Source organism: Cynocephalus volans, chromosome 11 (assembly GCF_027409185.1).
Source record: "Cynocephalus volans isolate mCynVol1 chromosome 11, mCynVol1.pri, whole genome shotgun sequence".
In the NCBI taxonomy this organism is placed as follows: domain Eukaryota; kingdom Metazoa; phylum Chordata; class Mammalia; order Dermoptera; family Cynocephalidae; genus Cynocephalus; species Cynocephalus volans.
The window spans coordinates 132,094,128-132,109,724 of record NC_084470.1 but is presented as its reverse complement, the minus strand read 5'-3'; positions in this window follow the sequence as shown (position 1 = coordinate 132,109,724).

Sequence of the window (15,597 nt, the reverse complement as noted above, 5' to 3'; positions counted from 1 at the left end):
ATTTCTATCTGGTTTAAACCGGTTTAAACTGGTTCAATCCGGTTTTATCCGGTTTAAACCGGTTCTTTCCGTTTTAACCGGTTTAAAACAGTTCATTCCGGTTTTATCTGGTTTAAACCGGTTTGAACCGGTTCAATCCGGTTTTATCCGGTTTAAACCGGTTTAAGCCGGTTCAATCCGGTTTTATCTGGTTTAAACCTGTTTAAGCCGGTTCAATCCGGTTTTATCCAGTTTAAACCTGTTCTATCTGCTTCTATCTAGTTGAAACCGGTTAAAACCGGTTCAATCCGGTTTTATCCGGTTTAAACCAGTTCAATCCTGTTTTATCCAGTTTAAACCGGTTCTATCCGGTTCTATACAGATGAAAACGGTTTAAACCGGATCAATCAGGTTTTAACCGGTTTAAACCGGTTCTATCCGGTTGAAACCGTATTAAACCGGTTAAATCCGGTTTTATCCGGTTTAAACCGGTTCAGTCTGGTTTTATCCAGTTTCAACCGGTTTAAACCGGTTCAATCCGGTTTTATCCGGTTTAAACCGGTTCTATGCTGTTTATACCAGTTTAAGCCTGTTCAATCGGGTTTTATCCGGTTTAGACCTGTTTAAGCCGGTTCATTCCAGTTTTATCCAGTTTAAACCGGTTTAAACCCTTTCAATCCGTTTTTATCCGGTTTCAACCGGTTTACACCGGTTCATTCCAGTTTTATCCGGTTTAAACCGGTTTGAACCGGTTCTATCCGGTTCTATCCGGTTGAAACCAGTTTAAACCGGTTCAATCCGGTTTTATCCGGTTTAAACTGGTTCAGTACAGTTTTATCCGGTTTAAACCAGTTAATTCCGGTTTTATCCGGTTTAAACCGGTTCAATCCGGTTTTATCTGGTTTAAACCAGTTCACTCTGGTTTTATCCGGTTTAAACCGGTTCGAACCGGTTCAATCCGGTTTTACCCGGTTTAAACCTGTTTAAGCTGGTTCAATCCAGTTTTATCCAGTTTAAACTGGTTCTATCCAGTTCTATCCAGTTGAAACCGGTTTAAACCAGTTCAAAGCGGTTTTATCCGGTTAAAACCGGTTCAATCCGTTTTTATCCAGTTTAAACCGGTTCTATCCGGTTTAAACCCTTTTAAGCCAGTTCAATCTGGTTTTATCCAGTTTAAACCGGTCCTATCAGGTTTAAACCGGATTAGGCCGGTTCATTCCGGTTTTATCAATTTTAAACCGGTTTAAACTGCTTCAATCCGTTTATATCCGGTTTCAATCGGTTTCATCCGGTTCAATCCGGATTTATCCGGTTTAAAACAGTTCATTCCGGTTTTATCCGGTTTAAACCGGTTTGAAGTGGTTCAATCCGGTTTTATCTGGTTTAAACCGGTTTTATCCGGTTTAGACCAGTTCATTCCGGTTCTATCCGGTTGAAACCGGTTTAAACCGGTTCAATCCGGTTTTATCTGGTTTAAACCGGTTTTATCCGGTTTAAACCAGTTCATTCCGGTTTTATCCTGTTTAAACCGGTTATATCCGGTTTCATCCGGTTTATCCGGTTTAAACCAGTTTAATCCGGTTTTATCCGGCTTAAACCGGTTCAATCTGGTATTATCCGGTTTAAACTGGTTCAATTTGGTTTTATCCCGTTTGAACCGGTTTTATCCGGTTTAAACCGGTATAAACCAGTTCAATCCGGTTTTATCCTGTTTAAACCGGTTTAAACCGGATCAATCCGATTTTATCCGGTTTAAACCGGTTCAATCCAGTTTTATCCGGTTTAAACCGGTTTAAGCTGGTTCAATCCGGTTTTATCCGGTTTAAACCGGTTCAATCTTGTTTTATCCGGTTTAAACCGGTTGAAACCAGTTCAATCTGGTTTTATCTGGTTTAGACCATTTCAAACCGGTTCACTCCGGTTTTATCCGGTTTAAACCAGGTGTATCAATTTCTATCTGATTTAAACCGGTTTAAACTGGTTCAATTTGGTTTTATCCGGTTCAAACCGGTTTTATCCATTTTAAACCGGTTTAATCCAGTTCAATCCGGTTATATCCGGTTTAAACCGGTTTGAACCAGTTCAGTCCTGTTTTATCTGGTTTAAACCGGTTCTATCCGGTTCTATACAGTTGAAACCGGTTTAAACCGTTTCAATCAGGTTTTATCCAGTTTAAACCGGTTCTATCCGATTGAAACCGTATTAAACCGGTTCAATCCGGTTTTATCCGGTTTAAACCGGTTCAGTCTGTTTTTATCCGGTTTAAACCGGTTTAAACCGGTTCAATCCGGTTTTATCTGGTTTAAACCGGTTTTATCCGGTTTAAACCAGTTCATTCCGGTTTTATCCTGTTTAAACCGGTTATATCCGGTTTCATCCGGTTTATCCGGTTTAAACCAGTTTAATCCGGTTTTATCCGGCTTAAACCGGTTCAATCTGGTATTATCCGGTTTAAACTGGTTCAATTTGGTTTTATCCCGTTTGAACCGGTTTTATCCGGTTTAAACCGGTATAAACCAGTTCAATCCGGTTTTATCCGGTTTAAACCGGTTTAAACCAGTTCAATCCGGTTTTATCCGGTTTAAACGGGTTTCAGCCGGTTCTATCCGGTTTAAACCGGTTTGAGCCGGTTCATGCCGGTTTTATCCGGTTTAAACCGGATACCGGTTTAAACCGGCTCTATCCGGTTTAAACAGGTTTAAGCCGGTTCAATCCGGTTTTATACAGTTTAAACCGGTTCAATCTGTTTTTTCCGGTTCAATCCGCTTTAAACCGTTTCAATCTGGTTTTATCCGGTTTGAACCGGTTTAAACCGCTTCAATCCGGTTTTATCCGGTTTAAACCGGTTCTATCCGGTTCTATCCGGTTGAAACCGGTTTAATCCGGTTCAATCCGGTTTGCTCCGGTTTAAACCGGTTCAATCTGGTTTAATCCGGTTTAAACCGGTTTTAACCGATTCAATCCGGTTTATCCAGTATAAACTGGTTTAATCCGTTTCAATCCGGTTTTATCCGGTTTACACCGATTTAAACCGGTTCAGTCCGGTTTTATCCAGTTTAAACTGGTTATATCCGGTTTAAACCGGTATAAACCAGTTCAATCCGGTTTTATCCTGTTTAAACCGGTTTAAACCGGATCAATCCGGTTTTATCCGGTTTCAACCGGTTTTAACCGGTTCTATACAGTTTAAACAGGTTTAAACCTGTTCAATCCGATTTCATCCGGTTGAAACCGATTCAACCTAGTTTTATCCGGTTTAAACCGGTTTAAGCTTTTTGAATCCGGTTTTATCCAGTTTAAACCGGTTTTATCCGTTGTAAACTGGTTTAATCCAGTTCAATCCGGTTTTATCCGGTTTAAACCATTTCTATCCGGTTCTATCCGTTTTAAACCGGTTTAAACCAGTTCATTCCGGTTTTATCCGGTTTCAACCGGTTTGAACCGGTTCAATCCGGTTTTATCCGGTTTTAACCAGTTTGAACCGGTTCAATCTGGTTTTATCCAGTTTAAACCGGTTCTATCCGGTTCTATCCGTTTGAAACCAGTTTAAACCGGTTCAATCCGGTTTTATCCGGTTTATACCGTTTCTATCCGGTTCTATCCGGTTGAAACCAGTTTAAACCGGTTCAATCCGGTTTTATCCGGTTCAAACCGGTTCTATCCGGTTCTATAAAGTTGAAACCGGTTTAAACCGGTTCAAACAGGTTTTATCCGGTTTAAACCGGTTCTATCCGGTTGAAAGCGTTTTAAACTGGTTCAATCCGGTTTTTCCGGTTTAAACCGGTTCAGTCTGGTTTTATCCGGTTTCAACCGGTTTAAACCGGTTCAATCCGGTTTTATCCGGTTTAAACCGGTTCTATGCTGTTTATACCAGTTTAAGCCTGTTCAATCGGGTTTTATCCCGTTTAGACCTGTTTAAGCCGGTTCATTCCAGTTTTATCCAGTTTAAACTGGTTTAAACCCTTTCAATCCGTTTTTATCCGGTTTCAACCGGTTTACACCGGTTCAATCCGGTTTTATCCGGTTTAAACCGTTTCTATCCACTTCTATCCGTTTTAAACCGGTTTAATCCAGTTCATACTGGTTTTATCCAGTTTAAACCGGTTTGAACCGGTTCAATCCGGTTTTATCCGGTTTAAACCGGTTTAAGCCGGTTCAATCCGGTTTTATCTGTTTTAAACCGGTTTAATCCTGTTTAAACCGGTTTAAGCTGGTTCAATCCGGTTTTATCCAGTTTAAACCGGTTCTATCCGGTTCTATCCGGTTGAAACCAGTTTAAACCGGTTCAATCCAGTTTTATCCAGTTTAAACCAGTTCAATCCGGTTTTATCCGGTTTAAACCGGTTCAATCCGGTTTTATCCGGTTTAAACCAGTTTGAACCGGTTCAATCCGGTTTTATCCAGTTTAAACCTGTTTAAACCGGTTCAATCCTATTGTATCTCGTTTAGACCGGTTCTATCCGGTTCTATCCTTTTTAAATCGGATTAAACTGGTTCTATCCTGTTCTATCCTGTTTTAACTGGATTAAACCATTTCAATCCGGTTTTATCGGGTTTAAACCGGTTCTATCCGTTTCCATCTGGTTTAAACGGGTTTCAACTGGTTCAATCCGGTTTTATCCGTTTTAATCTGGTTCAATCTGATTTTATCCGGTTTAAACTGTTTCAATTTGGTTTTATCCAGTTTAAACCAGTTTGAACCGGTTCAATCCGGTTTTATCCGGTTTAAACCGGTTTAAACTGGGTCAATCCGGTCTTGTCCAGTTTAAACCTGTTCAATCCGGTTTTCTCTAGTTTAAACCGGTTTAGACAGGTTCAATCCGGTTTTACCCAGTTTAAACCGGTTCTACCCGGTTCTATCCGGTTGAAACCGGTTTAAACCGGTTCAATCCGGTTTTATCCGGTTTAAACCAGTTCAATCCGGTTTTATCCACTTTAAACCGGTTTAAACCGGTTCAATCCGGTTTTATCCGGTTTAAACCGGTTTAAACCGGTTCAATCCGGTTTTATCCGGTTTAAACCGGTTCTATCCAGTTCTTTCCGGTTTAAACCGGTTCTATCCAGTTCTATCTGGTTTAAACCGGTTCAATCCGGTTTTATCCGGTTTAAACCGGTTTAAACTGGTTCAATCCGGTTTTATCCGGTTTAAACGGTTTCTATCCGGCTTAAACCGGTTCTATCTGGTTTAAACCGGTTCAATCCGGTTTTATCCGGTTTAAACCGGTTTAAACTGGTTCAATCCGGTTTTATCCGGTTTGAACGGTTTCTATCCGGCTTAAACCGGTTCTATCTGGTTTAAACCGGTTTAAACCGCTTCAATCCGGTTTTATCCGGTTTAAACCGGTTTAAACCAGTTCAATCCGGTTTTATCCGGTTTAAACGGGTTTCAGCCGGTTCTATCCGGTTTAAACCGGTTTGAGCCGGTTCATGCCGGTTTTATCCGGTTTAAACCGGATACCGGTTTAAACCGGCGCTATCCAGTTTAAACAGGTTTAAGCCGGTTCAATCCGGTTTTATACAGTTTAAACCGGTTCAATCCGTTTTTTCCGGTTCAATCCGGTTTATACTGTTTCAATCCGGTTTTATCCGGTTTAAACCGGTTCTATCCGGTTCTATCCGGTTGAAACCGGTTTAATCCGGTTCAATCCGGTTTGCTCCGGTTTAAACCGGTTCAATCTGGTTTAATCCGGTTTAAACCGGTTTTAACCGATTCAATCCGGTTTATCCAGTATAAACTGGTTTAATCCGTTTCAATCCGGTTTTATCCGGTTTACACCGATTTAAACCGGTTCAGTCCGGTTTTATCCAGTTTAAACCGGTTATATCCGGTTTAAACCGGTATAAACCAGTTCAATCCGGTTTTATCCTGTTTAAACCGGTTTAAACCGGATCAATCCGGTTTTATCCGGTTTCAACGGGTTTTAACCGGTTCTATACAGTTTAAACAGGTTTAAACCTGTTCAATCCGATTTCATCCGGTTGAAACCGATTCAACCTAGTTTTATCCGGTTTAAACCGGTTTAAGCTTTTTGAATCCGGTTTTATCCAGTTTAAACCGGTTTTATCCGTTTTAAACTGGTTTAATCCAGTTCAATCCGGTTTTATCCGGTTTAAACCATTTCTATCCGGTTCTATCCGTTTTAAACCGGTTTAAACCAGTTCATTCCGGTTTTATCCGGTTTCAACCGGTTTGAACCGGTTCAATCCGGTTTTATCCGGTTTTAACCAGTTTGAACCGGTTCAATCTGGTTTTATCCAGTTTAAACCGGTTCTATCCGGTTCTATCCGTTTGAAACCAGTTTAAACCGGTTCAATCCGGTTTTATAAGGTTTATACCGTTTCTATCCGGTTCTATCCGGTTGAAACCAGTTTAAACCGGTTCAATCCGGTTTTATCCGGTTCAAACCGTTTCTATCCGGTTCTATAAAGTTGAAACCGGTTTAAACCGGTTCAAACAGGTTTTATCCGGTTTAAAACGGTTCTATCCGGTTGAAAGCGTTTTAAACCGGTTAAATCCGGTTTTATCCGGTTTAAACCGGTTCAGTCTGGTTTTATCCGGTTTCAACCGATTTAAACCGGTTCAATCCGGTTTTATCCGGTTTAAACCGGTTCTATGCTGTTTATACCAGTTTAAGCCTGTTCAATCGGGTTTTATCCGGTTTAGACCTGTTTAAGCCGGTTCATTCCAGTTTTATCCAGTTTAAACCGGTTTAAACCCTTTCAATCCGTTTTTATCCGGTTTCAACCGGTTTACACCGGTTCAATCCGGTTTTATCCGGTTTAAACCGTTTCTATCCACTTCTATCCGTTTTAAACCGGTTTGATCCAGTTCATACTGGTTTTATCCAGTTTAAACCGGTTTGAACCGGTTCAATCCGGTTTTATCCGGTTTAAACCGGTTTAAGCCGGTTCAATCCGGTTTTATCTGTTTTAAACCGGTTTAATCCTGTTTAAACCGGTTTAAGCTGGTTCAATCCGGTTTTATCCAGTTTAAACCGGTTCAATCCGGTTCTATCCGGTTGAAACCAGTTTAAACCGGTTCAATCCGGTTTTATCCAGTTTAAACCAGTTCAATCCGGTTTTATCCGGTTTAAACCGGTTCAATCCGGTTTTATCCGGTTTAAACCAGTTTGAACCGGTTCAATCCGGTTTTATCCAGTTTAAACCGGTTTAAACCGGTTCAATCCTATTTTATCTCGTTTAGACCGGTTCTATCCGGTTCTATCCTTTTTAAATCGGATTAAACTGGTTCTATCCTGTTCTATCCTGTTTTAACTGGATTAAACCATTTCAATCCGGTTTTATCGGGTTTAAACCGGTTCTATCCGTTTCCATCTGGTTTAAACGGGTTTCAACTGGTTCAATCCGGTTTTATCCGTTTTAATCTGGTTCAATCTGATTTTATCTGGTTTAAACTGTTTCAATTTGGTTTTATCCAGTTTAAACCAGTTTGAACCGGTTCAATCCGGTTTTATCCGGTTTAAACCGGTTTAAACTGGGTCAATCCGGTTTTGTCCAGTTTAAACCTGTTCAATCCGGTTTTCTCTAGTTTAAACCGGTTTAGACAGGTTCAATCCGGTTTTACCCAGTTTAAACCGGTTCTATCCGGTTCTATCCGGTTGAAACCGGTTTAAACCGGTTCAATCCGGTTTTATCCGGTTTAAACCAGTTCAATCCGGTTTTATCCACTTTAAACCGGTTTAAACCTGTTCAATCCGGTTTTATCCGGTTTAAACCGGTTTAAACCGGTTCAATCCGGTTTTATCCGGTTTAAACCGGTTCTATCCAGTTCTTTCCGGTTTAAACCGGTTCTATCCAGTTCTATCTGGTTTAAACCGGTTCAATCCGGTTTTATCCGGTTTAAACCGGTTTAAACTGGTTCAATCCGGTTTTATCCGGTTTAAACGGTTTCTATCCGGCTTAAACCGCTTCTATCTGGTTTAAACCGGTTTAAACCGCTTCAATCCTGTTTTATCCGGTTTAAACCGGTTTAAACCAGTTCAATCCGGTTTTATCCGGTTTAAACGGGTTTCAGCCGGTTCTATCCGGTTTAAACCGGTTTGAGCCGGTTCATGCCGGTTTTATCCGGTTTAAACCGGATACCGGTTTAAACCGGCTCTATCCAGTTTAAACAGGTTTAAGCCGGTTCAATCCGGTTTTATACAGTTTAAACCGGTTCAATCCGTTTTTTCCGGTTCAATCCGGTTTAAACCGTTTCAATCTGGTTTTATCCGGTTTGAACCGGTTTAAACCGCTTCAATCCGGTTTTATCCGGTTTAAACCATTTCTATCCGGTTCTATCCGTTTTAAACCGGTTTAAACCAGTTCATTCCGGTTTTATCCGGTTTCAACCGGTTTGAACCGGTTCAATCCGGTTTTATCCGGTTTTAACCAGTTTGAACCGGTTCAATCCAGTTTTATCCAGTTTAAACCGGTTCTATCCGGTTCTATCCGTTTGAAACCAGTTTAAACCGGTTCAATCCGGTTTTATCCGGTTTATACCGTTTCTATCCGGTTCTATCCGGTTGAAACCAGTTTAAACCGGTTCAATCCGGTTTTATCCGGTTTTAAACGGTTTAAGCTGGTTCAATCCGGTTTTATCCGGTTTAAACCGGTTCAATCTTGTTTTATCCGGATTAAACCGTTTGAAACCAGTTCAATCCGGTTTTATCTGGTTTAGACCAGTTCAAACCGGTTCATTCCGGTTTTATCCAGTTTAAACCAGTTCTATCCATTTCTATCTGGTTTAAACCGGTTTAAACTGGTTCAATCCGGTTTTATCCGGTTTAAACCGTTTTGAACCGGTTCAATCCGGTTTTATCCGGTTTAAACCGGTTTAAGCCGGTTCAATCCGGTTTTATCTGGTTTAAACCGGTTTAAGCCGGTTCAATCCGGTTTTATCCAGTTTAAACCTGTTCTATCCGCTTCTATCCAGTTGAAACCAGTTTAAACCGGTTCAATCCGGTTTTATCCGGTTTAAACCAGTTCAATCCTGTTTTATCCAGTTTAAACCGGTTATATCCGGTTCTATCCATTTGAAACCAGCTTAAACCGGTTCAATCCGGTTTTATCCGGTTTATACCGTTTCTATCCGGTTCTATCCGGTTGAAACCAGTTTAAACCGGTTCAATCCGGTTTTATCCGGTTTTAACCGGTTTAAGCTGGTTCAATCCGGTTTTATCCGGTTTAAACCGGTTCAATCTTGTTTTATCCGGTTTAAACCATTTGAAACCAGTTCAATCCGGTTTTATCTGGTTTAGACCAGTTCAAACCGGTTCATTCCGGTTTTATCCAGTTTAAACCAGTTCTATCCATTTCTATCTGGTTTAAACCGGTTTAAACTGGTTCAATCCGGTTTTATCCGGTTTAAACCGGTTCTTTCCGTTTTAACCGGTTTAAAACAGTTCATTCCGGTTTTATCTGGTTTAAACCGGTTTGAACCGGTTCAATCCGGTTTTATCCGGTTTAAACCGGTTTAAGCCGGTTCAATCCGGTTTTATCTGGTTTAAACCTGTTTAAGCCGGTTCAATCCGGTTTTATCCAGTTTAAACCTGTTCTATCTGCTTCTATCCAGTTGAAACCGGTTAAAACCGGTTCAATCCGGTTTTATCCGGTTTAAACCAGTTCAATCCTGTTTTATCCAGTTTAAACCGGTTCTATCCGGTTCTATACAGATGAAAACGGTTTAAACCGGATCAATCAGGTTTTAACCGGTTTAAACCGGTTCTATCCGGTTGAAACCGTATTAAACCGGTTAAATCCGGTTTTATCCGGTTTAAACCGGTTCAGTCTGGTTTTATCCAGTTTCAACCGGTTTAAACCGGTTCAATCCGGTTTTATCCGGTTTAAACCGGTTCTATGCTGTTTATACCAGTTTAAGCCTGTTCAATCGGGTTTTATCCGGTTTAGACCTGTTTAAGCCGGTTCATTCCAGTTTTATCCAGTTTAAACCGGTTTAAACCCTTTCAATCCGTTTTTATCCGGTTTCAACCGGTTTACACCGGTTCATTCCAGTTTTATCCGGTTTAAACCGGTTTGAACCGGTTCTATCCGGTTCTATCCGGTTGAAACCAGTTTAAACCGGTTCAATCCGGTTTTATCCGGTTTAAACTGGTTCAGTACAGTTTTATCCGGTTTAAACCAGTTAATTCCGGTTTTATCCGGTTTAAACCGGTTCAATCCGGTTTTATCTGGTTTAAACCAGTTCACTCTGGTTTTATCCGGTTTAAACCGGTTCGAACCGGTTCAATCCGGTTTTACCCGGTTTAAACCTGTTTAAGCTGGTTCAATCCAGTTTTATCCAGTTTAAACTGGTTCTATCCAGTTCTATCCAGTTGAAACCGGTTTAAACCAGTTCAAAGCGGTTTTATCCGGTTAAAACCGGTTCAATCCGTTTTTATCCAGTTTAAACCGGTTCTATCCGGTTTAAACCCTTTTAAGCCAGTTCAATCTGGTTTTATCCAGTTTAAACCGGTCCTATCAGGTTTAAACCGGATTAGGCCGGTTCATTCCGGTTTTATCAATTTTAAACCGGTTTAAACTGCTTCAATCCGTTTATATCCGGTTTCAATCGGTTTCATCCGGTTCAATCCGGATTTATCCGGTTTAAAACAGTTCATTCCGGTTTTATCCGGTTTAAACCGGTTTGAAGTGGTTCAATCCGGTTTTATCTGGTTTAAACCGGTTTTATCCGGTTTAGACCAGTTCATTCCGGTTCTATCCGGTTGAAACCGGTTTAAACCGGTTCAATCCGGTTTTATCTGGTTTAAACCGGTTTTATCCGGTTTAAACCAGTTCATTCCGGTTTTATCCTGTTTAAACCGGTTATATCCGGTTTCATCCGGTTTATCCGGTTTAAACCAGTTCATTCCGGTTTTATCCGGTTTCAACCGGTTTGAACCGGTTCAATCCGGTTTTATCCGGTTTTAACCAGTTTGAACCGGTTCAATCTGGTTTTATCCAGTTTAAACCGGTTCTATCCGGTTCTATCCGTTTGAAACCAGTTTAAACCGGTTCAATCCGGTTTTATAAGGTTTATACCGTTTCTATCCGGTTCTATCCGGTTGAAACCAGTTTAAACCGGTTCAATCCGGTTTTATCCGGTTCAAACCGTTTCTATCCGGTTCTATAAAGTTGAAACCGGTTTAAACCGGTTCAAACAGGTTTTATCCGGTTTAAAACGGTTCTATCCGGTTGAAAGCGTTTTAAACCGGTTCAATCCGGTTTTATCCGGTTTAAACCGGTTCAGTCTGGTTTTATCCGGTTTCAACCGATTTAAACCGGTTCAATCCGGTTTTATCCGGTTTAAACCGGTTCTATGCTGTTTATACCAGTTTAAGCCTGTTCAATCGGGTTTTATCCGGTTTAGACCTGTTTAAGCCGGTTCATTCCAGTTTTATCCAGTTTAAACCGGTTTAAACCCTTTCAATCCGTTTTTATCCGGTTTCAACCGGTTTACACCGGTTCAATCCGGTTTTATCCGGTTTAAACCGTTTCTATCCACTTCTATCCGTTTTAAACCGGTTTGATCCAGTTCATACTGGTTTTATCCAGTTTAAACCGGTTTGAACCGGTTCAATCCGGTTTTATCCGGTTTAAACCGGTTTAAGCCGGTTCAATCCGGTTTTATCTGTTTTAAACCGGTTTAATCCTGTTTAAACCGGTTTAAGCTGGTTCAATCCGGTTTTATCCAGTTTAAACCGGTTCAATCCGGTTCTATCCGGTTGAAACCAGTTTAAACCGGTTCAATCCGGTTTTATCCAGTTTAAACCAGTTCAATCCGGTTTTATCCGGTTTAAACCGGTTCAATCCGGTTTTATCCGGTTTAAACCAGTTTGAACCGGTTCAATCCGGTTTTATCCAGTTTAAACCGGTTTAAACCGGTTCAATCCTATTTTATCTCGTTTAGACCGGTTCTATCCGGTTCTATCCTTTTTAAATCGGATTAAACTGGTTCTATCCTGTTCTATCCTGTTTTAACTGGATTAAACCATTTCAATCCGGTTTTATCGGGTTTAAACCGGTTCTATCCGTTTCCATCTGGTTTAAACGGGTTTCAACTGGTTCAATCCGGTTTTATCCGTTTTAATCTGGTTCAATCTGATTTTATCTGGTTTAAACTGTTTCAATTTGGTTTTATCCAGTTTAAACCAGTTTGAACCGGTTCAATCCGGTTTTATCCGGTTTAAACCGGTTTAAACTGGGTCAATCCGGTTTTGTCCAGTTTAAACCTGTTCAATCCGGTTTTCTCTAGTTTAAACCGGTTTAGACAGGTTCAATCCGGTTTTACCCAGTTTAAACCGGTTCTATCCGGTTCTATCCGGTTGAAACCGGTTTAAACCGGTTCAATCCGGTTTTATCCGGTTTAAACCAGTTCAATCCGGTTTTATCCACTTTAAACCGGTTTAAACCTGTTCAATCCGGTTTTATCCGGTTTAAACCGGTTTAAACCGGTTCAATCCGGTTTTATCCGGTTTAAACCGGTTCTATCCAGTTCTTTCCGGTTTAAACCGGTTCTATCCAGTTCTATCTGGTTTAAACCGGTTCAATCCGGTTTTATCCGGTTTAAACCGGTTTAAACTGGTTCAATCCGGTTTTATCCGGTTTAAACGGTTTCTATCCGGCTTAAACCGCTTCTATCTGGTTTAAACCGGTTTAAACCGCTTCAATCCTGTTTTATCCGGTTTAAACCGGTTTAAACCAGTTCAATCCGGTTTTATCCGGTTTAAACGGGTTTCAGCCGGTTCTATCCGGTTTAAACCGGTTTGAGCCGGTTCATGCCGGTTTTATCCGGTTTAAACCGGATACCGGTTTAAACCGGCTCTATCCAGTTTAAACAGGTTTAAGCCGGTTCAATCCGGTTTTATACAGTTTAAACCGGTTCAATCCGTTTTTTCCGGTTCAATCCGGTTTAAACCGTTTCAATCTGGTTTTATCCGGTTTGAACCGGTTTAAACCGCTTCAATCCGGTTTTATCCGGTTTAAACCATTTCTATCCGGTTCTATCCGTTTTAAACCGGTTTAAACCAGTTCATTCCGGTTTTATCCGGTTTCAACCGGTTTGAACCGGTTCAATCCGGTTTTATCCGGTTTTAACCAGTTTGAACCGGTTCAATCCAGTTTTATCCAGTTTAAACCGGTTCTATCCGGTTCTATCCGTTTGAAACCAGTTTAAACCGGTTCAATCCGGTTTTATCCGGTTTATACCGTTTCTATCCGGTTCTATCCGGTTGAAACCAGTTTAAACCGGTTCAATCCGGTTTTATCCGGTTTTAAACGGTTTAAGCTGGTTCAATCCGGTTTTATCCGGTTTAAACCGGTTCAATCTTGTTTTATCCGGATTAAACCGTTTGAAACCAGTTCAATCCGGTTTTATCTGGTTTAGACCAGTTCAAACCGGTTCATTCCGGTTTTATCCAGTTTAAACCAGTTCTATCCATTTCTATCTGGTTTAAACCGGTTTAAACTGGTTCAATCCGGTTTTATCCGGTTTAAACCGTTTTGAACCGGTTCAATCCGGTTTTATCCGGTTTAAACCGGTTTAAGCCGGTTCAATCCGGTTTTATCTGGTTTAAACCGGTTTAAGCCGGTTCAATCCGGTTTTATCCAGTTTAAACCTGTTCTATCCGCTTCTATCCAGTTGAAACCAGTTTAAACCGGTTCAATCCGGTTTTATCCGGTTTAAACCAGTTCAATCCTGTTTTATCCAGTTTAAACCGGTTATATCCGGTTCTATCCATTTGAAACCAGCTTAAACCGGTTCAATCCGGTTTTATCCGGTTTATACCGTTTCTATCCGGTTCTATCCGGTTGAAACCAGTTTAAACCGGTTCAATCCGGTTTTATCCGGTTTTAACCGGTTTAAGCTGGTTCAATCCGGTTTTATCCGGTTTAAACCGGTTCAATCTTGTTTTATCCGGTTTAAACCATTTGAAACCAGTTCAATCCGGTTTTATCTGGTTTAGACCAGTTCAAACCGGTTCATTCCGGTTTTATCCAGTTTAAACCAGTTCTATCCATTTCTATCTGGTTTAAACCGGTTTAAACTGGTTCAATCCGGTTTTATCCGGTTTAAACCGGTTCTTTCCGTTTTAACCGGTTTAAAACAGTTCATTCCGGTTTTATCTGGTTTAAACCGGTTTGAACCGGTTCAATCCGGTTTTATCCGGTTTAAACCGGTTTAAGCCGGTTCAATCCGGTTTTATCTGGTTTAAACCTGTTTAAGCCGGTTCAATCCGGTTTTATCCAGTTTAAACCTGTTCTATCTGCTTCTATCCAGTTGAAACCGGTTAAAACCGGTTCAATCCGGTTTTATCCGGTTTAAACCAGTTCAATCCTGTTTTATCCATTTTAAACCGGTTCTATCCGGTTCTATACAGATGAAAACGGTTTAAACCGGATCAATCAGGTTTTAACCGGTTTAAACCGGTTCTATCCGGTTGAAACCGTATTAAACCGGTTAAATCCGGTTTTATCCGGTTTAAACCGGTTCAGTCTGGTTTTATCCAGTTTCAACCGGTTTAAACCGGTTCAATCCGGTTTTATCCGGTTTAAACCGGTTCTATGCTGTTTATACCAGTTTAAGCCTGTTCAATCGGGTTTTATCCGGTTTAGACCTGTTTAAGCCGGTTCATTCCAGTTTTATCCAGTTTAAACCGGTTTAAACCCTTTCAATCCGTTTTTATCCGGTTTCAACCGGTTTACACCGGTTCATTCCAGTTTTATCCGGTTTAAACCGGTTTGAACCGGTTCTATCCGGTTCTATCCGGTTGAAACCAGTTTAAACCGGTTCAATCCGGTTTTATCCGGTTTAAACTGGTTCAGTACAGTTTTATCCGGTTTAAACCAGTTAATTCCGGTTTTATCCGGTTTAAACCGGTTCAATCCGGTTTTATCTGGTTTAAACCAGTTCACTCTGGTTTTATCCGGTTTAAACCGGTTCGAACCGGTTCAATCCGGTTTTACCCGGTTTAAACCTGTTTAAGCTGGTTCAATCCAGTTTTATCCAGTTTAAACTGGTTCTATCCAGTTCTATCCAGTTGAAACCGGTTTAAACCAGTTCAAAGCGGTTTTATCCGGTTAAAACCGGTTCAATCCGTTTTTATCCAGTTTAAACCGGTTCTATCCGGTTTAAACCCTTTTAAGCCAGTTCAATCTGGTTTTATCCAGTTTAAACCGGTCCTATCAGGTTTAAACCGGATTAGGCCGGTTCATTCCGGTTTTATCAATTTTAAACCGGTTTAAACTGCTTCAATCCGTTTATATCCGGTTTCAATCGGTTTCATCCGGTTCAATCCGGATTTATCCGGTTTAAAACAGTTCATTCCGGTTTTATCCGGTTTAAACCGGTTTGAAGTGGTTCAATCCGGTTTTATCTGGTTTAAACCGGTTTTATCAGGTTTAGATCAGTTCATTCCGGTTCTATCCGGTTGAAACCGGTTTAAACCGGTTCAATCCGGTTTTATCCTGTTTAAACCGGTTATATCCGGTTTCATCCGGTTTATCCGGTTTAAACCAGTTTAATCCGGTTTTATCCGGCTTAAACCGGTTCAATCTGGTATTATCCGGTTTAAACTGGTTCAATTTGGTTTTATCCCGTTTGAACCGGTTTTATCCGGT